Source organism: Anoplolepis gracilipes, chromosome 9, assembly GCF_047496725.1.
Source record: "Anoplolepis gracilipes chromosome 9, ASM4749672v1, whole genome shotgun sequence".
NCBI lineage: Eukaryota > Metazoa > Arthropoda > Insecta > Hymenoptera > Formicidae > Anoplolepis > Anoplolepis gracilipes.
The window spans coordinates 9109469-9135934 of record NC_132978.1 but is presented as its reverse complement, the minus strand read 5'-3'; the positions used below and the strand labels follow the sequence as shown (position 1 = coordinate 9135934).

The 26466-nt window shown below is 34.7% G+C and overlaps 1 protein-coding gene across 13 annotated transcripts in view; it reads left to right on the top strand.

Moving 5' to 3' along the window:
- Positions 1 to 854: 854 nt before the first annotated feature.
- Positions 855 to 26466, top strand: part of LOC140669772 (uncharacterized) — a 209957-nt gene continuing 184345 nt past the window's right edge. The window contains exons 1-2 of one of the 13 annotated variants that reach the window (XM_072899879.1): positions 855 to 1129; positions 2394 to 2644. The gene's annotated coding sequence lies outside the window, so the exon portion shown is untranslated. Of the gene's footprint in view, positions 2645 to 24131; positions 24373 to 26466 lie in introns of those variants that run through there. The other 12 variants (XM_072899875.1, XM_072899877.1, XM_072899873.1 and 9 more) reach the window with 12 other exon arrangements.

The following is a 26466-nucleotide window of genomic DNA, read 5'->3' as shown; positions in this document are numbered from 1 at the left end:
CACAGTTGTTCGTTAATTTACTTTGGCGATATTATCAATTACAGTTTGACGTATGCCTCTGATTTAATCAACAATCATTATGTACAAATTCAGTCATCATGTTTAGCACATAAGCTAGCGAACGTTGAATAAGACCTTTGAAGAATATTTTACCATATTAAACATTTGATTAAACAAAAATATCTGTATTTTTCTCACACGTCAGTGAAGAAAAAAAATTTTTGTTAAATTCTATAACTAAATTACTATTTATCAAGATATTTAAAATTGTTTAAATTATCATTAATTTAACAATTTATCTTTAGAAACGCAAACTGCATAGATTAAAACCTTTTTGCACGTTTTATAAAAATGAACAATTAATATAATTATTATTTTAGAAATATTTTAGCTGGTAAACCGAAATACACGTATTAAGACTATAATAAAGAGAAATACACACACACACACACACACACATTATTCAAAGATGTTATATGTTTTTGTCGGATGCTGAGCAGCAATTTTCTTTAATAACGTCCATGATAAAAGTAATCTTGATATAACCGCTTGAGGAGGGAACTTGGTTATGAAAAGGTAAATTTGGACATGAAAAAAATAAGAAATTTGTGCGACTCATAATTGAATGAAATCACAAGACGATAGGAAGAAAAGAGAAATTTTCGACGTCCCGCGTGAACGGAACAGGACCGTACTTACGCCGAAGTGAATTAGGATAGGACGCAGTCCGCGGAAAAGCACAAGCGCTTGCGCTAAAAGCCACGGCTTGCGAGGGTTGGAAGAGGGTAAGAGAGAACTCTCGCCGGGGTGGGGACAGGGATCGTGGTTGGAAGCTTCTGCGGGAAACGGAGAATCTGCGAGTGTCAGTGCGATTCGCGACGCGATGCCCTTCGCTCCCCCGGTCCGTGCTTAAGGGGTGATGGGATCGTGGGCTCGCCGGTTTCTCCCGTTGTGTCGTCGTTAAGAGCGAAGGGGGATTGCTAACTCTGTGCGTGACAAGTTCCACAGAAATCAAAGACTATTCATACAAAACTTCGGGCGGTACTATTTCGTACAAAAGCAATCGTGATAACGAACAAGTAGTCGCGCGCGATCGGTTCTAGTTTCGGTTAACGGAAATGTGTTAGACGTGAGTGTCAACTTGGTAGAATTAATTTCGCGTTACTCGGAAATGACACATCGATCTCTGTCACATCGATCATTCTCGCGAATCTCGTTATCAGCAGACGAAAGAGCAATCGGTTATCGGTTTATTTAGTTATTCATGTCGATCGTGCGAATCGGTGCAAAACTTTGGTACGTGGCCGTGCGAATTTCTTGTCTATTAATGCGCCGTGAACGTCTCTACTGTAAGAAAAATATGCAAACGTAATTTCCCGTTGCCCTGCGATCGCGATTCACGTCGAAGAAACGTCGGCAGAAGCGGCGGTCCGATCACGCGTTTACCATTATCGGAAAATAGCGGCGAGGTGCTCGAAGTAAATTTTAAGATACGACGCATCTCTCTTTCGTTCTATCCTTTTCTTTGTCGTGCCTGCGAGCCCTACGTCAACCCCTTTCCACCTTCTTAGTTTTCCGCTCACCAACTTCTCTCGTACAACTTTCCCTTTAAATTGCGTTAGAAACTCGATCTGCGACGTGCGATAATAATGATTGAAAAGTTTTGGCAACAATTATCGACTAAATTTTCAATGCGGTGTTTTCAACTCTTTCCAACTATTCTTTTCATAATGCACTTCTTTCATTCTCGATTTTTCACAATTTCACGCCGGAAAATTCAAAAAATTAATTGAAAATTAAATTGAAAACGAGATATTTCTAATCTAAATTCAAATATTATTCATAATTATACGAATGTGCAATATTAAGAGATAAAATGTTTAATTTGTGAAATAATGTGTATCTATCGCTCTTTTGATACTAAACCGAATTTCAATGGTTTTCCCTTCGTACTTCGCGCTGCCTTATAGTTTCAATGGGAGTTACCGACCAAATTGCATTCAGAACTCAATTCCATGGGGATAATAATAATGATCCAAAGCTCTTACGCGGCAATTATAAACGTGGAAATTTAGCATAGATGAAAGTTCGTCGTCCGTTTACTTATTGGCACACCGATCTGCGTAACATTGGAGCAAATGAAGAGAGATGATTAAATATGTCTGTCTCGTCTTTTGTTAGCTCAACACGTACTTGTGTTCGAAAGTCGATATTACAATTACATATTTAAAGACACGTTGCTACAAAAAAGATACAATTTAATTTTAAAACGCTCATTTTATAATAATTTGTATAAGATATTTTTTATAGAGATTTTAATAACGATAAAAATGCCGAAGCTAATGAGAAAATTAAACTTAGTTTTTTAAAATCGAATGCGATTCGTGATTCAGTTAATTCCATTATAATTATGCAAGACTAAAAAAACTGAGTGAGAACGTGCTATTCGCGATTGAAAATATTACGTGAGCTCATGGTGAACAACCCAGGGAGAAGCAAAAGGATTATTAAAAGTACATAATGGATCACTGGACAGATACTAATTGATAAAATATTAGCGGAATTCACTGTAAACGTATATATAACGAGTACGTGATTAATTAATCTACGAGAGATTCTCACCATCGATCGGACAAATTTAACGGTGAGTACGCACGTACACGTGCATATACATATATACACACACACACACACACATTTATCTGTAAGGTATTTTTATTCTTGCATGTTATATATAATATTGAAAAACTATAATCATATATAGCTATAGTTGTATAACAATAGTTATATAACAAGATATTTTGTTAAATGTTAAATTTTTGTTAATGATTAAATAATACTAAACTTTCATTCATTGTATTCGTGTAAAGTTATTGACACTTTTATCTAGTTTAATTTCTCATGAGATATTAATTTAATTCCCTCTTTATGAGATATCTGCTTTTTTGTAAATTGAATATAATAGTCAAAACTAATTTAGACTTGTATCATATATTCTTGGTAAGGCATTTACCAATTAACAAAAATAGCAGTTAGCTACGGGGACGCTGCTTTAATTTTCCTTTCTCGTCTTAATTTTCCTCGGTAATTTGCACTCATATTTTACGTCGTTAGAACGGTACCGTAATGATGGTAAATTACGTGTAACACTGCAAACAGCACATTTGAATGTTGTCCCTTCCAAGGTGATTCGGTGAAAATGTAAACGCTGTAAACGATTCTGTTTTATGCACCCCACAATTTATGATGAAATAATCATTGCAAAACCACAAATAATCGAGAATTGGTGTAGTTGATTTTAACGCCATTAGTCGCTTACGTTATGATTTGATATTTATTATATGTTATGATTAATTTGTCACACGATGAATCAGTTGATTATGTTCGCTTATTGAAAGATTATATATCGCGCGACGCAAAAAATAATCGTGATTTGATCTCGTTAATAATTTGCTTCGTTGATCGGATTAAATTGATAACTTCTCGTTACATACTTCATTTGTTGATTCAATCGATGTTAAGCCCAATTATGGAATTATACCGGATTTAAATATAACCATTCCGTATTCCTATCAGACACCTAATTTGCAACTAGTATGACGCCTCTCTCTTTACAATGTTTTTATGTATACATATATTTTCCAAAATTAACCCTTATATTAGTAACCGGATATTCGGATACCCTTTCAGCGCTTTAAATTAAAAGTTTTAGAGTTTTTACCAAAATAATTTTCTCATGCTATAAATAAAATTTTACGTTGATAATGAGTTTAAAAATAATAAAATTCAAACATGTAACTCCTCGATTATAGAAATACATGAAAACGTTGAATATTGATACAAGGGTGAAATATTAAATATTTATTTCGCAGAATATATACTTATAATTGAAAATATATTTATAATATTATTTTTACATAATGCTCAGAAATTGTTAAAGAACATTACGTAATTACGAGAAACACGCAAAGAAATCGGAAACCAATTATTATTTCTCTATACTTTTATGTACTTATTTTAAATAAAATTTACATTCATCAAAAATAAATTTAATGTGCATAAACTTCTTCTATTTTTCATTTTAATATGTATAATAACTTTTATTAATTTTTTTATGTGTAACAATATGAATTCATGCTCCTATATGTCACAAAAAGCTTTTGACAGTATAATTGATTTTATTTTCTCAAACATAAAACATGTGTCATGTTAAAAATAGCTTTTCTAGTCAAGAAAATTAAAAACTGTTTTGTCTATAGCGACGTTAGTATTATCTTGTTTTCGTTGGGAAATCGTTAACGTCGAAGTAAAATACAACGAAATGCACTAGCATCAGAAAAAGCGGCTTGCAAGCACCGCGTCAGCATTCCATTCCTGCTCAATAAGCGATACCGTCATCGTCGAAATTTTTAGGAACATAAAATCACGGAAACATCTGACGAGAAAAGAATCTATATCGTTTGTTTCGTTATCTTTGCTTTTATGAAAATTAATTTGGCGCATTATCCACGAGAGATATGTCAAATAATTTTATGAGATATCATGTTAAAAATATGTTAAAAATTTTGTCTCTTCTATAAAAGTATATCACAACATCCGCATGAGACACGAGATATAACAAGAAATTATTCGCAAAATTGTATAAAGCACTCAGAATACAGTATTACGATTCGATCACAAACAATTGGATAAACGTGTATTTGGACAAAAAGTAAAATCAATTTGCAAAATTGGTTTTTTGTGCAAACAAATGAGAGCTCTAGAGACGAGTTAACTGCCTTCCTACCTCATGGGAACTATTACTAATCAATAGTCGGTCGAAACAATGGTTTAAATATACTTGCATGTGACATTTAAAATAACAATGTTTTTCTAACGAATTTCTAAAGAATGAGCGAGAAAATGTCAAAGTGTTATCTGGAAGCATATTTTATTAGACATGAAATATTCTAATAAAAAAATAGAAACGTTTTCAAATTCAGGGCACCATGATAACACATATGTGATTTTAATTTAAAAATATTGAATTAAATTCTTTGTGTTATCTAAAATATAACATTAACTTACGGAAAATTGCATTCTCCACTAAATCTTCCGATTAAGTTTATTCAAGAAGAAATGTCTACAGCGGCCGTTCAGCATCATTATGAATTATGCATCGCGACGGCGCACCAAGAGAGAGCAAACTTCTTCAGTTTTCCATTTATATTAAGCGTCACGCAAACTCGTCAGCATCAAGTGCCGAAACTCGAACGATTCGCGTGAGCTTGCAATTAACGAACTTCCCAATAAAGAAATCTAGGGAAGATCGCGGCATTCATCGATGAATTATAACAAAGTAAAATTTGTTTGTTTTTAAAGCACGTTGCTGCGCAAAGTCAACATGTATGTACCTTAGTCATAAAAGTATTTTTTCAACATGCATGACACTATTTTTATAAAAATGTAAACTTACAAAAGCATCTGACAAGAAAAGAATCTATATTGTTCATTATCTTTTCATGAAAAATAAATTTGATGCATTATCCACGAAAAATATATCAAATAATTCACGGGATTTAAAGAAATAAACTAAAAAAATAAACTAATTGATTTCACGAAAATTAGAATTAAAATTTGCAAATAGATTATTTTTACAAATTCTTTTTTTTTATAAAATTATATATCTTAATATGTTGGTACAATTTGCAAGAGTGCATATAAATCTTACAACAAAATAAATAATATTATTTTATACGCAATTGTCTCGCTATTTCTTATTATATTATTTGGCTTTAAATTATAATAATTTCTCGATAATATTTCTCACATGCGTTAATTACGTGAAATCGGGTTCTTGCCAATATCAGTCATAAAGCCGATCTTGCAAAGCTTGTCAATGGATCAGTGGAGACAGCTTTGCGAATGTCAGTGCGATTGCGTGATCGAAACTGTTCCGATAATGGGACCTGTGACACGATACGTTGCTCCTCGATACAGGGATTGTAATGAGCCAACTCCGTGCTGGAATGTCAAAGGTCTCTTGCCGACCTGCCGTTCTAACTTTGATATCTCATTCCTTGACGCGTATCCCACGAATGACACGGTTTAGATGTTTAGATGATGGATTCATCGCACAATGAAACGTCATCAAGGTCTGACCGGAAATAAATAGCAAATGTCGTTAGATCGATTGTTGACGATATAGTGATCAACGCGTTAGTTAATCACTCGGTGGTGCATGTGTTTCATTGCGATCCTGCTGTCTAGAAATTTAGGTCACCGAATCTAATGAATATAATGAAGCTTTATGAGTTATATAATAGTAAAAGAGATTGATATGTTATTGCATTTTAATCAATCAACATCTTGAATTAAATATTTGTGGCTACGCTTAACTTTGAGTTAAGATGTATACCGAAATTGATTTGATCGAAATAAATTTACTTTCTTGTTGGGCTTGAAAAATATCTTCAATTTTGTTTTTCTTCAATATACTAACAATAAAGTGACAAGAAGAAAAATTATCTTATACAAAATTATGCGTAAAATTAAAAATAATAAAAAATAAGTAAACGCATTTATAACGCTTGTTTACTAGCATGTTAAGGTCAGATTTGATTTTAAATTTGATTGACAGTACTATAAGCTCATTTTAAATGATTTAAAATTTAATTCAAGACATAAATCTATTTATAATTTAATCTACCGCATATTATAAAATGTATATTCTTTGATATGTATTTATATATTCTAATTTTTTAAATGTTTTCTATAGTTATGATATATTAAATTAGAAATAAAGCTGTTTTTGTATAATGAATTATAACTTGTCTAAAGTGGACTTTAATATATGTATAGCTACAAAGAACAAGCTGAAAGCTATGTATATGTATATTGACGGAATGATACATTACGAAATAATGCAGTGAATATCATATCAGATACAGATTCGACAACTGCTATCTCCGAATATCGTATATACATCGAATATATGTATATATATATATATATATATATATATATATATATTCACATATGTTGCTAAATACCCAATTGCGTGTGCCACACGCTGTATATATACGAGTAAGCTACATATAACATCATAAATGATAGATAATTAATATTCGTCTCATTAACTTTGCCGCATATTAATCAGAATTATAAATCGTTTCCGAATAAAAACGGAGGAATATTTGCTTTGTTCCAAAAAAATTTTTAAAAGATTCGAACCAAAGAATTTTAATATGCATGATCGAAAAATAATATTGAGATTTGGCAAAAAATTGGATACTAAATCTTTCAATAATAATCGTGCTGTAATAAATACGCGATTGTTGATTTACAAGTAATCAATAAAATCATTATAAATTTTTGAAAGTTCGATTGTCGTTCGCAAAAAAGATAGGCTATCAAATTTGTAGAAAATATAGAGAGAAAATAATAAATATACAAAGAGTCATTGAATATCATTATTTGGGTTTACTTGTTGTAAATCTATTCTGTTGCATCGTTTCTGACATACAACGACGTTGTTAAAACTCCCACAATGTACATATCGAAAGACAACAACCTACGTAGATAGTTTATGGCAAATGGACTGTCGTGCGCAAAACCCGTGGACAGATAACCGACATCGAATTGATATCCACTTAGTGATCTCTCTCGATAAATGTCGCGCACGCGAAAATCTCCCGCGATGAGTCATATTTTGTGAGCAAACGCGATATCAAATTTGACGGACGATAAACCGTTTTCATATAAAGTTATTTGGCTTTATGCCATAAAGTTACAGTCTTATATGTTACAGCTCAAATGACCCAGATTCAACAATATCACTATCCCTAGTCAATATTCAAGATTCAACGATTTTATTTATAAAATTACATTTCGCAATTTAAGAAGCATCTATATATATTTAATAATATAAAATATATTTTATTATATATATATATATATATATATATATAATAAAATATATTTTATATATATATATGTATAATATATATTAATTATTTAGTACACAGATGAAATTGTATTGTCACGTTCAAGGTCAGACTGTGAATGATTGCGCTGTAGCGCAAGACATTAGACTTAAAGGCCGTAAACACATTAAGGCATGTACCGGTCTTGTATAATACTTTGTGAATATCAATGTGATCGAAGTGATACGAGGTCGACGGCACTCTTGTTGCAATGCTACGGCCAACTACATAACCGCTTATTGCCCGCCAGTTCGTGTCGGTGACGCTGCAACGAGGCAGCGCATCCTTTGTGATTGACATCCACGCGGTTTAATACTCGGCGCGTCCACGTCAATTAAAGTTTAGCGGCGTTGCACGAGCAACCGATAGCGCGCTGCACGATACGTCCGAAAACGGTCGTGCTAAAAGCTCTGGCACTTGAAAAAATATACAACCCGCGAAATTCAGCGAATGCAGAGAATATCGCTTGAAATGTGTAGCATATGCAGCTGGCATAAGGTTTTGTCGCGACGGCTATATTTCAATCGTTATATCATATCGCGTCGAATGGAAAGAAATCGTAGCAGAATCAACAGCGTCACAACCGTCTGTGTATTATGTTATCGGTGGAAAACAGAATTTTTTGTGGAAATACAAAATAAAGGAGAAAACTTTTACATGCGTGTTTTTATGGATTCTGTATTAAAAATTGCGAGAATGTTTTTTGTTATATTTGTAAAAAATATTATACTTAAAAAAAAATGAATTTATAATATTATTACGTCATATGCTAACCCAAATATTTTATTGTACACTAGTGAAAAGTGTAAGTTGAATAGCTTCAATAACGTAATATTCTATGTACATATTAGTCTCACAAAACTGTTTCCGGTATATACTCAGAATTAATTAAAACATAGCAACATTCTGATGGACGTGTTTAAAAGTTGTTTTCCGCGTTTGTACGTGCTAGACTGATTTTATTCCGTATGAAATTCAATCCGCAATGCTTCCTGACAGCTTGCGTAATTTGGTGTAGACCAATTAAATGTTCCGATAAACTTTGGAAGCTTGTACGATTAATTACGCTATCACCGAATATCTGTTAGTGATTTGTGATTAGAAGCACGTTATAGCACCCGCAGCGCAGAGAGTTTGAAGTTAGTCAAATTTCTGTTATCTATGATGCTTCCGCAAATATTAATGGCATTACAGTTGAAGGAATAACGTCAATTTATTCAGCGCGGTATTAAAGGCATTAGTAACAAAGAATAAGGCTTTTATATGTTAATGAGCTGAATTTTCTAAAACGCAACGAAGGCAGCATTAAACCTTAAGAGAAATGTTTCGTAAAGATAACGAGTAATTCCGAGAGAGGTTAACAATTTATTTTCTTTAAATCGTCGGAAAATATTATAAGATCTTTATAGTTATATATTTTTACTATCGAATTTATTAAAAATTTTGTAGAAATTGAAAATGTAGTGTAAATTGAAAATATCAATTTCTTACAAAAAGGTACAATGTTTTTTAAGGTCATCTGGCAATATTGATTTCGCGTAGAAGAATATACGAATAGGACAATTCGACAGACAATCTAGTTGCAGCGAATTAATCAAAGTAATTTAATCACCATGGGATTTGCGCGAATTATATATACATACGATTTGTGATACAATAAAGTATCTTTAAAATCGCACTCACGATGAGTTTGTTTTTCTCATTTAAAAAAAAAAAAAAAAAAAAACAGATTTTCAGTTATTATCTTTGTAAGATGTAAAATATTATCTACAAAAATGTAATTTTAAATTTAAATTTAGCGATATATAGAGTAATAGATATAGCTATAACTAAAAGACTTTAAACATTATAAGTAATTTGTATAATTTCCTAATGTATGCAAAAAACAAAGGCTCAATAGATGTTAAATAATTTAAGTTTTTTATATGTATATTCTACATAAGTCTTAAATGTGCCGCACAATGCCACTATAGTTCCTCAATGCAATGAATCTCGAAAACTGGTCGTGTCAAGGGGAGAATCTGGGTGGGTGAACGGCGCCAGCTGAATTATTTCACGCCCTTCCCCTCGTCTAGCTTTTTCTACTTCTGTCGACATAAATGATGATTACATAGGGAGTTCACGTTGCGTTTCTAGAAAAAAAAAAAAAAAAAAAAAAAAGAGAAAAGAAAGATCCGCACGAACTTTTTTTCGCTCCACGCGGGATGGTGTTAATTAACCCGACGAACGAATCTCGTCCATTTTCACGCAATGACTTACCGTTCATTAAGGACGTAATCACTTGATTCTGTCTTTCCGCGAAGTATGAATTTTTATGTGGCGTACGCGCCATTGAAGTTCAATTCATAGAAATTTTATCGCTAATAGTCTCATTAATAAACGCATAAGAAAAATCAATAGATGCGCTTGTAATATACAAGTAATTGCGAAAGTCAATTGATATTGTATATGGAACGAAGGGATTTGTGAATCTTTGTATAAGCCAGAAGGATAAAACACACTTTCCTGCAGAATCGACGAAGATGTATCTGAAAGATTCTCTTCTACACGCCTGATCCTAAACGTGCGCTCATGAAAAATTTATGCGTAGGAAAAGTCTGCTTACGCATACGAGGACGACGACGAAGGAGAAAAGCTCGCCTTCGGAAATCAATTTGCGAAATAAGTACAGTAAAATTGAAGCAACCAGTTAGTTTTAACTGGGAAACATAAATTTTTTTCCAAACTAAATATACAACTTGCGAGATAAAGTACAAGGACAAATCTTGTTGTCTATATAAATTAAAGATTTTACTTTGCAAAATTTTTATTTATCGCCGGTGACGATTAGATAAGCGAAGGTACAGCGTATCTCGCATCGATACAGCGCTGTACCGTACAAAGCTCGGAAACATGCGACAGCGGCTCGCAGGGCCATCATTTACCATCAAACAGACCACGCATGGAATAATATACAACGTGCCAGTCTTGCCCGCGCGGTATCAGGCAATAATTCCTGCCCAGATATCTGCATAATATACAGTCGACGGCGCGAGGATTCTCTCCATACAAACGTTTACGTTTCGGATACGTTCTCGACGGGCGCGCGCGACCATTTCACTCGCTGCGAGATGCGTTCAAGCGATCTCGCAGCGATGTAAATCATTGTCTGCTTGAGCGAAATTTAGATCTTGGCCGAAGAAACGTTTAGGTAGAATCTATCAGGGTTCTCTCGTGTCAGGATGAATCATTGGATTGCTCGTTCTCGAAAGTTCGATAATTCATGTGACTGACGCGGATGTCTGGAAGTTTCGAATTTCCGCAAATTAGATTCGAACGTTTATCGATGAATATAGTAAAAGTAATATCGGGAAGATTTTAACTACCCCCGCCATCATCCGAATTTTATCTGTCATCCCATTGCATTTCCGGTCGCTTCCGGTTGATCAATCGTCGCGCTAATATGGAGCGAATGAAACCAATAATACGCATCGCGGAATGAATTGTGAATTGATTGGCGATGCATTTTCTTAAATGACGCGATCGCGACGAGGGGTTGCACGGGACGTGCGCGGCAGAGGTAATGAATTCCGCGAATGGCATTTGGAAGTCATAAAAGATTTATGATACACGCCGCGGTCGTTGTTCGCGGGGGCACGCGTAATTCCGCAACAGCCAGCCGACGTGTCGCCGGCGTGACACATCATGTAAATGAAACATGTCGCACGTACATATACATACACAGCTGGAATAATGCAGGTCGTGCGACTCGATGCAAATCGCATGGCTCGTGAGCGCTTGCTTCAGGGTTCAGATCGATTCGAGTTTTCGCGAGAGCAAAAGGTTGCTGTTGGCGCAGGAATAAGATCCTTTCCGAGAGAAGAGATCCTTTTATCTGGATAAAACTAAACAACGTGCAATCACTTTCGCTCTTTTTTCCTCCTTTTCCTTCAAGACGCCCGATATTGTGCAACACGCGATCCTTAATAGATTGTAATTCACGCTCGTAGAGTACGTAAAACTTTCCGTGCGAGATAATGTAAAAGTTTTCCACCGGTTTCCATGGCCCAAGATATTTAGTGCCTGTAAATCTTCCAGATCGCTTCATTTTATCTGTCGCGAGAATACTATTGTATCCACCGACTTTTATCGGCGGATACGAGTGTTTTACAATGCTATGTAGAATTTTAATCACCCACACCGTTCTGGTTTGTATCCGCGACTTTGATCATTATCATCATTAATTTTATATTCTGGAAATAATTAGTCTACGACTAACATCCAATTTTTTAAGCCCTAAATAGTATTTAATTTTGCTAACGAAACGCTATCAACTTTCCGGACATGTTTGATCAATACTTCAATCTTCGTTAATTTCGCCGTTAATCAGAGAAAACTCAAGTGCTGCTCTCAATTTCGAACGAAGGAAAATCGAAGGGATTTCCTCGCAACGCGGCAGTTGACGTTAATGTACCGTAAGTGTACTGGTGACGCACTACTACAGCGAAGAGATCAGTGGAGACAGAACGAACGCCGACTATGTCTCGCCGAGGGGATAAGACGCGTACAAAATTAGACTGATTAGGTTTAATAAGCCCGCCGGGGTTTCTGCGAGACGCCGTATCTGCTAATTTGCGAGGCCGCGGGATTTAGGAGCACCTAAGACGCAGATGCAGTTACTGTGTTGCACCCGAGTCCGCGATATATACGAGTAATGTAATTTGATAAATGAGTATTTTGTTTTAGCGATATCTAGAAGTCATTAAGTGAAATAATAATTACAAATAATTAAGACGTATTGTTTTTAAGCGATCATATATTTGCAAAAGTCATCTATGTATTTTTACTAGACAAGTTTTTATTCTTTAAATCAATTAATCGAGTATAATTCATTGCTGATAAATACAATAGCATTCTATTTTTTTAATTAATGTTAATTGTCACGTGTAGGGGAGACCGGGGCTCGTTGACACTAGGAGCAAGTTGACATTGTGTTTCGTTTATGTATTTATACAAAAGAAACTAACATGAAAACTAAATAACTTTTTTTTAAAATAACTTTTTTATAACATAGGTACTTTTCCCAAAGTTTTATTTAAATCAATCAAGTATTATAATAACAAAAAGGAAAAATATGATTTACAAGCAGTCAAGTAAATTTTTGAACGTTTCAAAATTTTGTATTAATATACTTTAGCTGGAGAAAATAAATCTAAATATCATATTATTAGTCAAAATATAGGCTTCTGTTACTGTTACGACATATTATTTTGAGTAATAACAATATTTTTTTATAATAAATCGATTAAAATCAAATGTATGTAGAGATGTGGCATGTTGGCTCAAATTTTATGGGGCATGTTGGCTCATATCGTTAGGTTAGACATGGTCAGCTGTTGTATTATACCTAGTCGCGTATGAAATGTATGAAAATATATATGAAACTTCAAAATATCATTTTATGTTACAATTTAACCGACATATCATTTTATATTTAATATTTTTAATATTTTATATTTAATATTATTGAAGCAAGTTATATCTAAAATGGTTTTTATTTCTTTCTTTGCAACAGCTATTTTACTATTCAATAATTACAAAATAACTTTAAAAGCTATAATGTTTATTCAAAAGTACATATTAGTGATGTTTTGTTTTATTTTTATTATGTTTTTATTAATTTATCATGGAATATGTCATAGAGCCAACTTGCACCATGATATGTGTCAACTTATCCCACTATCGGGGCAAGTTGGAATCAATGCAGTACGTTTATATTTCACTTATTACAAAATAAACTATGCAATATACATGATTGCTTTTGGCGTGAAAATGTAAAGAAAGGTTTCCTCTATCGTATTAGTATAGTTTAATCATGATAATTAGTTGTTTAAAGCATCAAATTAACAAAATTATAAAAATGGGGAGAGACCGGGGCTGGTGCCAACCAGCCAACCAGCCCCGGTCTCTCCCCTACTGGTACAAAGTTTAAATAAATATTGAATGATTATATTGCAAACGTTGAAATGAATATAATCAATACTCTAATAAAATACTTTCAACGTAATGTATACAATCTTGATAAGTAAAATGTGTACCGCAAATATTAAGTTATGGCATGAAATCCATAATGTTTATAGCAACGTTATAATTTGTGATATTTCTTTATAACTCACTGCTGCATGTAACCCTTATTTACTTTCGTTTACTCATATATTTTGCTGTATTTTATAAAAACGTATTACGGAAATATTTATCTTTCTCTTTCGCACGTTTATGACTTTTATCTTTTTATTCAAAGTAGGACAGCCGCATATTAGAGGATCCCCTTTCATTTAATATTATGTGAGTTTACGGTGTCTTAATATTAACTTTTTATTAATATTTTTATATGCGCATAGGAATTTTCCAACGGTCAATATCGGTATAAATCTTTTACGATTATATAATAAATTTTCATTTTTCAAACAATGTTTATTTGCCAGAAAATTAATGGCTATGTTTTTCAAGAAACATTTCCGTGCTTTCCAATTTGAATATTTTATCTTAATATTACTGCTAAAAAGCTAAATAAATACACTTGCCAAATATCCATTCTAACCCATTTTTCGATGTATCATATTTTTATGTTCGTTAAAATGCGTACATTAATGCTCCTGACCGTTCTCGCACGCTAGAAATGTTTTACAAATGTTGAACTCTCTTTTCACAACTGTCGCTGCTATTAACTTCGACATATTATTACATACTATAAAAGTTGAATTGTGCTCTTAATCGATCGTGATCGATAGCTCGTAAATATGGAATGAATTCGATACGTCAAAAGAGACGCTTCGTTGAATTTTCTCTGACGTAAAATAGATACATTCGACAAACACAAAACGCGTCGACTGACGAATGACGAAAGGAAGACTTTGACATGCCTGACAAGTCCGACGTTAATGACGATCGAAGGGTGATACGTTGATCATGATGAGAATGGGCTCGCAGGTACATACAAAAGGCTTTCTTACGGCTCGTAGCGTGAATGATGGATGCCCGTGCTTCCGTAGTATGTTGGTCCACGTAAAGCTATAAAGGTTCATTCGTACTTTTGCGGATGGCGTGAGATGTAAAAAATACCCTCTACATGTCGTTAAAGAGATGAAAATAAATTATGCGCAAGCATGCACTTTCCAAAGTGATAAAGGTTACGTTCGGGGAGATACTATTTAGCGCTATTAAACTTGTTTTGTCCTTATTCAACTTTGAGTAAATAATAAAGATAGAACGATGCTCTTCGCATTAATAGCGTCTCCTCGAACGCGGCCAAAATCGAATAAGTTAGAGTGAATATTGTCTTTTGTAGAACCTATCTTGCAAAATAATTTGTAACAAAATTCACGCGGGCAGAATCTTATTTATAACTTTATTGTCATGTAATAGAACATATTTAAATATATGCGGCACATGTAAAATATATTTTTATGTCTTGAATTTTGTTGTAAAAAATGGATCATTTAAAATAGACTTTATAGTCGATTAATATACATATGTAAAATATTAATGTTAATATATTAATATATGATTTGCAATACATATTATAATAACTATTAATAGACAATAGATGTGTCAAGAAAGTACGTACATAAGTAAAATTAACTGAATAATAAAATGATATTATATTAATGGAATATTATTCGAATAACTGAAATGTTAACATAAATAGAGAATAATGAAAAATGTAATTTATTCTTGTGAAAAAATAGTTAATCTAGGTACGGAGGTAACTGTGACAGTTATAATTATAAGTTGCACTAGATTGACGTAGCTAACGTTGAGATATTCACAAACGTTGCAAAACACAAACTATTGGGAATATTTTTATAGAAACTGAAAGAGTCAATACAGCCTGTCTCTGCTTTTCAGAGCGGCGAAAAGTTTTAATTGGCAAGCTAATTATCATCACGCGATAAGTGAAACAACAAGTCGCATAAAGGAAAAGTTGATGTTATTTTTCTAATTCTTTCTTCAATGTCAAGCTAAACTTTTCTTCATTGTAATATTTCTCAGGGATCACGGACGTTTCCTTTTTAATTCTGTTCACAATATCGCAAGCTCACTCATCGCTTTTTCCTCTACTTTATAAAGTATAAATCTGAATGTGATAAAATTAAAGATATAAGTAAAAAGTAAAATTCAGTTACACTATATAAACTATATGATTTTAATAACTTGTTTATATTCATATAAAAAAAATGATTTGAAGTAGAAATAAAGCGTCTGTAAAAACGTAATATATGAGTAATAAATGTATGCAAAAGATATTTTCCGTAATTTAACAACGCGTCTTGTCTGACAACAAGACGCAAGGAACCGATGGAGCGAACGTTTAAAAAGAGAAGCGAGGATACGCCAATAGAGGGGTGACTAATGGAAGCCAAGAAAGTTCGGGGTTCAAATTCGTTTCCTCCTTCCTCTCGAGTGGACATGCAGACAACAAAGAGCCGTCGGCGCTTGCCATACTGTAGGTTTTTCCTCACCCCTGTTAAATTCTCGATCCCTTCAAGGGACGGGCGTGAACTTGAAAATAGAAGTTAGAGAGCCCGGGCTGAAGACTCAATTAGAACTTTCGCATCCCTGAAAACGATGTTTAAGCAAAGGCGATGTCCGGGCTCGGTGTTGCATGTTTATGAGGCGTTCGATCGATTTCAGTTTCGGAAATAAATGCGTATAATATACATAATGTGTATAAATGAAGCTTATCTTAGTTAGCTTGCCGACAAGCTGCGTGTCGTTAAAAGGTATAACGAATGAATTTATATTATATGGGAAAATGTAGAATCAAAGCGAAAAAGCGCAAAATGTATAATATATTTCACATTTTATAAATATGATGCGATAAATGAATGCGATAGACGGTTCTCACATAGTTCATATTATTTCCATGCGTAGCATACGCAGCGTTAATGAAATGTACGTTATAAAGCGCTACGTTGCTCCAACTCACAATATTAAAAATACATACATCACTGCGGAACTGCATGCTTCATCCGCGGTTTTACGTTTACGACCGATATAGGAATTCTACTTGGTAGTTTTCAAAATCTGCTCACGAACTCGTTATCAGGCCGTTCCATTACCAAATTACAAACTGGCCGCGCTATTAGCGTCAGTGCCGGTTCGATAAATCCGGCGCGAGCCAATTTGCCAAATTGTTTATCGGACGCTTTCGTCTCTGTTAACGCTCTGTACATTTTTCACGATTTCGCCCCTTTGAAACAACGAGATTTTTACGAATGTATCGTTAGCGTATCATTTTCAGCTTGATCAATTAGCCGATTTTTTAAACGCTCGACAAATCGATCACGTCAACAGCTGTTGTTTTCCTCGTCAAACAGCTTTTACGATATTATTTTACGCGATTCTGTATAACGCAATTTCGCAGCAAGAAATATCGGTTTGGTTGTAAAATCCGAGCATTCTTCTCGCTCGATACCTGGATATCGTTAATTTATTGGAATTCAATTAGCTGTCTCGGGAGCCATTTATTTCCTAACCGGCCGCGTATCATTTTATAATTTAAACAATGTAACAAACTAAACTGGACATTCTCCAAGAGCACAAATAATATGCCCGTACATAAATGCCAAGTGTAAAGAGAAAAGATCGTTTCTGAAGACATTCGAGATTTAACGACCCTTTTGGTTTTCCTCCGTAATCGCCGAATGCATTTACGTATTTTGGTGGTTCAGGTTTTGTCTCAAATACATCGAAACTCCTTCGAATGCAATTTGTTCGGCGAGTCTTTCAATATACGAGTATATCTTATAATGAGACATGCTTAATGGATTGCGACGAACGCTTTTTTACATAAAATGCGGAATTAGCGTATAATATAGATAGATGCGATATTATTAAAGACTAGACGTGGACTTTTATTTATTATACGTTTGAAAAGAAATCGATAACCGTTGGATATGACACATTACAGATCATCTTATAACAGTCACTTTTCCGATACGGCGAGCAATTAAAACTTTAGAAAGTGTCGGTTCATAGACACGAGATGAAAAGAAGACATACAAGAAAAAGATGTCGATCCGAATTGATGAGAATAGACGGTCAGTGCCAACATATCGGATACTTGCTCGATCGTTTATCTCGGTTCATAAATGCACGATCTCACGGGTAATTTCGCAAAGTGGAAACTCAGCCACGATCACGCGCCATCCTCGGTTCTCTGTAACGAAATTTGCGGCCCTCATCACCACTGGCGTGAACGGCGATGCCGATCGTGCAATTTTGCATGCCGCTGTTCTAAATAACAGGTCGATTTGCGAAAAAGACGAATTGAGATAGTTATTCGTGTTCTAAATCGGAATTCGAATTCGGAATTGAGTAGCAAGCATTTTTTTATCCGGTTCCTATCGACAAAAAAGTGCAATCTTTGAATGCTGTTTAAAATGAATTCTTTCCAAAATGAAACTGTAATGTACGATATGATATTTAGCTTAAAAAATATGTCTGTTGTCAGAAAATTTTGTGATAATATTCTCTTTCTTTTTCTTCCTATTTTTAAATTTTTGTTTTATCTTAAAGAAAGGAAAACGCGCGTCAGTTAGTCTTATTACAAAGTGTCTGTTCTATTTTCAGGTAACATGATATTTCGTAATATATAAATTAGTGAAATTTAGAAGTTCTTCCAATTATGCCACTCATCTTTCCTCTTCTGATTCTTTTGTCATTATATTAAAATCTTCGGAGCGTATCATAGCAGACAGTTTGAAATTCTGACAGATTTTCCTATCTCGCAGAATTATAACAATAAGCATGCCATCGTATAATAAGTCTCACAGCTTGTCGACAATAGTATTATTCTACTACTTACGAAATGTACCGTTTCGTACTCTGTTCCGTAATACACAAGATTTCATTTACCTCGAGTAAAGTACTCCTGGCGTTCTACTTTAGCGCGGTTGTTACCACGAAAATGCAACATTTTGTGTTTGAACATCTTAAACAAACAAAACTTCAAATCATTCCGAATCCACCTCGATATATTATAACCGTTGAGGCAACAACGCCAAACTGTGTAATATTGGTTAAATCGCAATAAAATTCTAACATGTGTGACAAAAACAAAAAACAGCTTACATTTTTCCACTTTTTATGCACAGAGAAATTAAATATACTTTGATGTAAAAAAAGTAAATATTTTTTTATCGTTATCCGATAGATAAAGTCGATTTAACCAGGCGAATTATGGAAGGCATGCTTTTTTCGCGCGCACAGGTGAAATCAAGCAAACTCTATTTTCTATACAATGCGCATATAAAAGCATATTGCAAGCCATTTATTTTCGTGAAATAGAAATTTTTGCAGTCATATTTATTGCGACAATCAAGCTCTTAATATTGTACGATATTATTTATTTCTTTAAAATATCGTTTATAACAAAAATTTATAACAAAATTAAATTAACGCAATAATTGAAACATTAATACTCATGATTTCTCACATATGTTTATTTCCCGATACTTTCACATGCGAGTCCTATTCAATCCGAAAATTTGACAAAAAAAACACGACACCGGCAGCACGTTAAAGGACTTAATACATACCTGTCAAAACTGATTCGCTGAATTATTTCAAGCTTAACGTCGCTGCAACGTGATATTTCAAACTGTCATTTATCTGCACGGCTTAAGATCCACACCATCAGGAATCTACGATAGATGATGTAAAACTGTCATGTCGCGTCATAATCCTTCTCAGGGTGGGGCGCTTTATTGAAATATTCATAATCGTTCTTTTTTTTTACTGCAGGGATGCGACGATGTAATTTCGTGTTCATCCCTCGCAGGCTCGTTCACCCTTCTGCCTAAAAAATGTGATAACAATGCTATTATTCTCGGTCGCGATTTATTCTCTGAATAATTCTTTCAAATTACGCTAACATAACTCTAATATATATCTTTTATATTTTTATTTATAGACTATATTTTTTATTGTGTTGCATAACATAATTGGCCGTCGAAGATAAATTGATGCGATAATTTGTAATTATAGAAAGATTTTCTGATTTATTATTTTTTTTCCATCCCAAGCTTTTTCAACTTAATGGTTACAATTAAATTAACTCAGTTAATTAATTGTATCAAAAGTCATAAATCGCTTTGCGTTAGTTTGTTTGCGTTATCAAAGCGACATCGACGTCGGCTGTTTCAGTCTGTTTAAAAAGCATCTTCTTGGTGCGAAACATGTTCATTGTTCAGTTCGACAAGCAAAGTCATATTTTCCGCGGTCCATTACAGCTGCGGAATACGGTGGTCGTTCGACGTCATTTCGCGGCAGGTCTTTGATAATTTATCGAGAGCGTACGCGTCGTTTCGGTGCACTTTGCTGCTGTTCCTGGCTTTAGGTTATCGATCGATACTGGTTGGTGTATGTATGTACACACGCGCAAGAAATTAATTTCGTATGCACCCTTCTGCGCGAACTGGGATAACGAGTGGAGTCGCAGAAGCCATTGCGACTCCCATTGTGCTACAAGCTGTATTTTCTAAGCGCAATATACGCGCGACTGTCCAAGTTGCAATAAATTTTAGTCCATGTAATTCGCATTGCGATGCGAAAGTAGAATTGGTTTGAAATAAAAACATTTTCCGTGTTACTTAAGACAATATTTCTCTTGTGCATACATCTATTTATATGTCAAAATATATCCTAATTTTCTCTCTGTAAAAAAATAATATCTATTAGATTCTTATATATATAAGAATTCATATATATATATATACTTTATTAATTGCAGAGAAAACAATCATACAATAAGTGACATTTGGTTAAGAATATTAATCTTACATTATTTTGAGGCAATTTCGCCGTGCCAAATAACTGGAACCGAAATCCGTATAAAATGTCTTAAAGTTCTCGAAGAGAAATTCTGATTATTTCACCTTGTCCAAGTTAAATGATGGTGACATCGGAGACTGTTAAAACGCGTCTCTTCTTCCTATTGCACTCTTATTGTTAGATATCAGATTGCCTATCCTTAATAAAGAAGGAAAAACGAAACTGTGAGAAATAAGAACTACTGGAATTCGTTTACGCATTCTGTAAACAGGTTCGTTTCGATTTGAATTGTCAATGCTGTCCGCTCGGGAATAAAATTACACGAATACCTGTCTCGAGAATCCAGGTTTCTGCACTTTAGCTTTGTGCAAACAGAGATTTAGTTTTGATCTCCGGAACGACAGAATTATAGATCGATGCACATCGTATCTTTTGTTATCGACGTATCGGCTTCTTCCGCTTCAGCGCTTTGAATTTACAGTGGAATTGAACCGAAATCAGAGTGGTTCATAGTCCGCTTCAATTCCACGTTCCTACAGGCGCGTAATATAGTCGCCTTTTCGCTCCTTTGCAAGTTGAATTTTGCACGAAAGTATTTGTCGAACGGATTTCGTAGAAATTGAGCGTGTTTTGGGCTTGTGATCTTTCGTCGTTCATTCGAGTCGATTTGATGGAAATTAAATTAAGGCTAATTTGTTAGTACGCTTGATCGTGGCAACGCGGGTAGCTTAATTTTAACCGGTGACGTCACATTCATTCTGACAGTTTACGCCTCGATTTCGCGGTTTGACGTTCGACTGAAGTCACGTAACTGTGGTTGATGGCAACAGCATTCACCGCTTTTCGTGCAATTGCAAGTTTTGTTGAGTTTCGCGTGATTCGCGGCTTACCGGAAGTGTTGCGTGCAAGTATTTGTCGAAAGAGTTTTGTGGACGTTTTGAGCTCTTTCTTTGTCAATTGGATCGATTTGATGGAAATTAAGTTAAGATTAATTTATTGGTATGCACGCGCTCGTGACATCTCGGGTCGCTCGATTTTGATCTCACGATTGTTCCGACACGATATGGTTGTTATAATAATTCTGCTTATCTTGATCAATAAATGAAGAGATGATTTATCTGCTTTGTCGGCAATTGCTGTAAGTCTATTCTTTCTCCGCTTTATTCGGCTACAAGAAATTATCGTTAACTTAATAGAACGGAGATTAGGAATGATTTTAAATATAAATTTTAATTTTTTTTTTATTTTCAAATTAGTGGATAATTTAGTGGACAAAAGCAAGCAATATTGGATTTTGCAGAATATATTTGTTGCCTACACAGCGTAAAGTCTGTTTAAAAATAGCATTCCTTTATTCCTTTATTCTTGATGAAAATATTCCTTTTGTTGGCTCTTGATCAGTCAGACAGATTTGTAGGTAGATCATTTTAAGCGACTTTTAACTACTTATAAAAGGAGTCATTATATAGTCGAGAGATTATTTCAAACATCTCGTACGGGTATGACTGCTGAGTCGCAACCACAACGAGAGCCGTATCGAGACAGCTCGGTAGCATGGACGATGATGGATGAACACGTAGAATAGAAAATCTTGGCTGCGAGCAGTAGCGTAATATTACGCAGAAGAAGTAAGAGAACCTGCACAGGAGAAGGAGGAGGAGGAGGAGAAGGAGGCAAAAGCAAAAATGACGGGTATGAATTATTACTACGCACGCTGGTGCTCTCATATTTCCAGAGACGCCGCCGCGCCGCAAAACTGAGTAATCATATATCGTCGAGGCTTCGACATTTTTTACATTTACTTCGGAAACGCTGATAAAATCCGCTGATAAAAGCATATAAAACTTTTGATATAATGTACTAATACTTTAATCTTTTTATTCTTGATACATATTGAAAAGTTTCGAGTCCGAGTAAATCCTCCTCGAAATAAAATAAAATTCTACTATTAATCTATTATAATCTACTTATTATGTCTTCATGTGTGTGCAGTTTCAATACAGTCTCAATTTCAGATAGCTCCGTAATTAAGCGCCAAAGTAAATGTTTGCGTAAGAAATTCCATCGTATATAGTCTCATATAACGTCTTAAACATGACTACAGCTACTTGATTTTCCTCTTCCGTCTTCTAAAAATAATAAAACTATTAAAGCCGGCATTAAACTCCGTACGTCGTATAACACGTGGCATGATGATAAATTAATCAAGCGACAATTAATTAAAACGTATTAGAAAGCTGTCTTATGGGAAGAGAGCGGGAGAGACGCGTGACGCGGAAGCGAATACGATTCATCTTGTTTTGTGTCGTTGGTGCACGTCGATGATAATAAATCCTTGTCGAGAGAACTAGTCTCAGTCAAGCCGGAGAAACGAAATTGTCATCGCACGCAACGATGACGTCGGCACGTACCTTCCGGTTTCGCTAGTTTCACCATTTCTGCGTCGCGCTCTTTCCATCGGAATCAACCGTCGCGCCAACAGAGCCGATATTTCGTCGACTCCATTTTCCGCCTTGTGCCCGTCGAGAAAGCTGTTAAATAATGATCTACTGCGATCCCCCGCGGGCCGCGAATATACCGGGCGTTGTGTGCCGAGAACGTCAGACGCAAAGCCGTTTACCGCAAAACGACGCCTGTCGTCGTCCGTAATAATTATTGCAATGCTTGTTTACACAAAGAGTGTTTTATGCTCGACCCGTAAATTCTCCGCGAAACATGTACATACAGCACCGAATCACGACGTCGGAATTCGTTTAGTCGTCGCAGATGAATTGCATTCGCTTGTGAAATTATTTTTATTATTTACCACCTGATAGTCGGGATGAGGAAATGCATGGTCGTGCTCGGTCATTTCAAGTATGTATATCGACTTGTTCCTTAAACTACGTTATACAGTCTATACTGCCTGTGATTATGTGATTATGCGCGAGTTATGCGCATGGGAAAGATTTTTCGATAAATAAACATTTTAAATTACTGAAAGTGTGAAAAATGTTCTGCGATCTATGCACAAAATTTTTTTTATCATTTATGTAGGAAACCTGTAGATAAATCGCGGTAGATCCTTCATCGCGTTAGCTCTCCCAGTGGCTTTCATCTAGATCCGCCAAAAAATCCTGTCCTTGGAAGATTTAATGACCGTACAAAATTGCTGACTGGGTTGTTCGATAACGCCGAAAGATTCGATTTGCATCGATTGTCATACGAACAATAACTCCGTGACCGGAGAGAAAGAGAGAGAGAGAGAGAGAGAGAGAGAGAGAGAGAGAGAGAGAAGAGGGAAGGAGAGAAAGAGAGAGGAAAACCCCGGCATTGATTTTCTGCGCCATTTAAAAAAGCTAGCCCATACTTCTTGACAGTGTCTCCGGAGCGAGCGTAATTTAATTTTAACGCCCGCGTGGTCGGCGGTGCACAGGTATCGCGGACGAGCACAATCGATCGATAAGCAAAACTGGTCATTCTCGCCCATGGTATTATTCGCGGAAGAGACAACGGAAGTTTATAATTTACCGTCGCGACGTTTTATCTGCAATCAAATTCGTTTATCGTCGACGCGCGATACTTTTCACACTCGTTTACCGATAGGAAATTGGTAAGTGTGTGGTGGAATTGATGAGATCTGAATGGCGGTTGACAATCCCAGTTCTATATACACATATATCCTGATAATTGCCGTCAGTCATAAAAGATCGTGATTCTGTTCTTTCGCAAGTGCCATTATATTCAATCCTATTCAATAGGAAATATTCGACGCGCCAATGTGATTTCTCGATGTGCAATGTGATGTAAATGATATTTTATGCAGTAAATGAAGAGTTCTCTTTAAATGAAAAGATTCATTGGCGCAAACAAATGAAACAATGAAACTTGATTCTTGATTTGAGTCCAACATATTTAAATATATGCATATATGTACACATACACACGCGTATAATGTTTCATACACTCACATGTGTGTGTGTGTGAGATACACAAATGGAATACATCCCATTGCAAAAATAATAAAAATTACACAGAAATGAAAATCTATATAGAAGCGAAAGATTTGATGCAAGCATCGCGATTAAATTGCGCCCGGATAAGCCGCGTGACCTCGTTTATAGCACGAGAGATATGCACACACGACTGTTATAGATCGAAATTAAAATTAACCCCTCTTGCGCACCGTGCTGGTATCACTTGCTAAATGTTCATCGCAATTGAACGCGACAGCACGTACGATCGCATGTACTCCCGTAGATCGGGGTCGATTCTATTGCACTCATGAGAATATTTATGTACAATTCGCTACCACGAACGTGCTGCAAGAATAATCACCGGCGTGCACGCTCACGCATTATGTGCGTGCGTGTGTGTGTACGTGTGTTATGTACATATATATTTACATATATATATGTATATACGCACATGCGAGATACCTATACGCGTTTATTTATCGCCCAATAGAAACCGCGATCGATATAAACTCGATCTTCTCGTACCTATAAGCGGTCCGATTTCGCAAGGCTCTCGAGACTACTGTGTAATTTGAACAATTGATTACTAACCGCCGAAATATTCTGTATTTGATCAAAAAATTATAACTAAAATACAAATTTATTTATTCGAATACATTTGAATATATTTGGAAAAATATAAACGGTTATTCGTAAACTGTTGATTAAATTGATACCAATCTATATACTTCCTGTGTTTTTTTTCGGTATAATTTTTCCCAGTATTATCAGGCAGGAGAACCGTGTTCTTGAAAAATTGTTTTAATAACTAGAGAGAATCGTTATGGATCTTTGAGCAAAGTTCTTTTGCAACATTTTAAAATGCACAAACTCGATGGTAAACTAGCTGGAAAATGTTAGAAATTATTTTCTTCAAATTTACGTAAACTATTGACGATTCATTGCCAGTATTAAATCTGATATTTATGATATTGTAAAGTCAGTTTTATAATCTATCCACGTTATAGATTACTGTGTTTATCGTTATGGATGATAATATAACAAGTTTGACAATCGATTATTGACATCATGTTTGCCGTAATAGCGATACAAGCACGATTGTCCAATCGTGCGGACGCTTCTTCACTGTCCGAATCGAACTTTGACAATTACATCATTCGTTCCATGATTGGTTATCCGAAACGGCTGGTATCGTTCAAATTGCATCTCCAAATCTCGGACAATTTCTACTGTAAATCAATGAAAATAATTTCGTCATATTGGCGCTCCTTAAATAACAACTATAAAACTGCAGTTGATTAATTCGTTATTCGTGCGCATATCAAATAACGTAGAATAAAGTAAAATGCCATAAGCGATTTTGCGTTAATTAAATTTAGCAGGGATTTGTAAATATTCATCTCTGATGTAGATTGTGCTCAAACGAAAAAAAAATATTACACGATAAAATTTTTATGGATTAAACGAACATATTTATTGAAATGGTTCAACCAATTTTATGCTATTTTATATAAAACTTGTTTTTTTTATCGAACAAATTAAACTAATATATATATTTTTCACGTTCATATTATCCATAAATACATAAATATTATCTTTATGTTTTAATTTTCTTCGCACGAATTATGTAACATTTTGTGTTAATAATATTACAATTATATGGGTTTATCGTGTTTTATTTCAATTACAAATGTATTTATTTGTCACAAAATACATGTACTCATACGTAT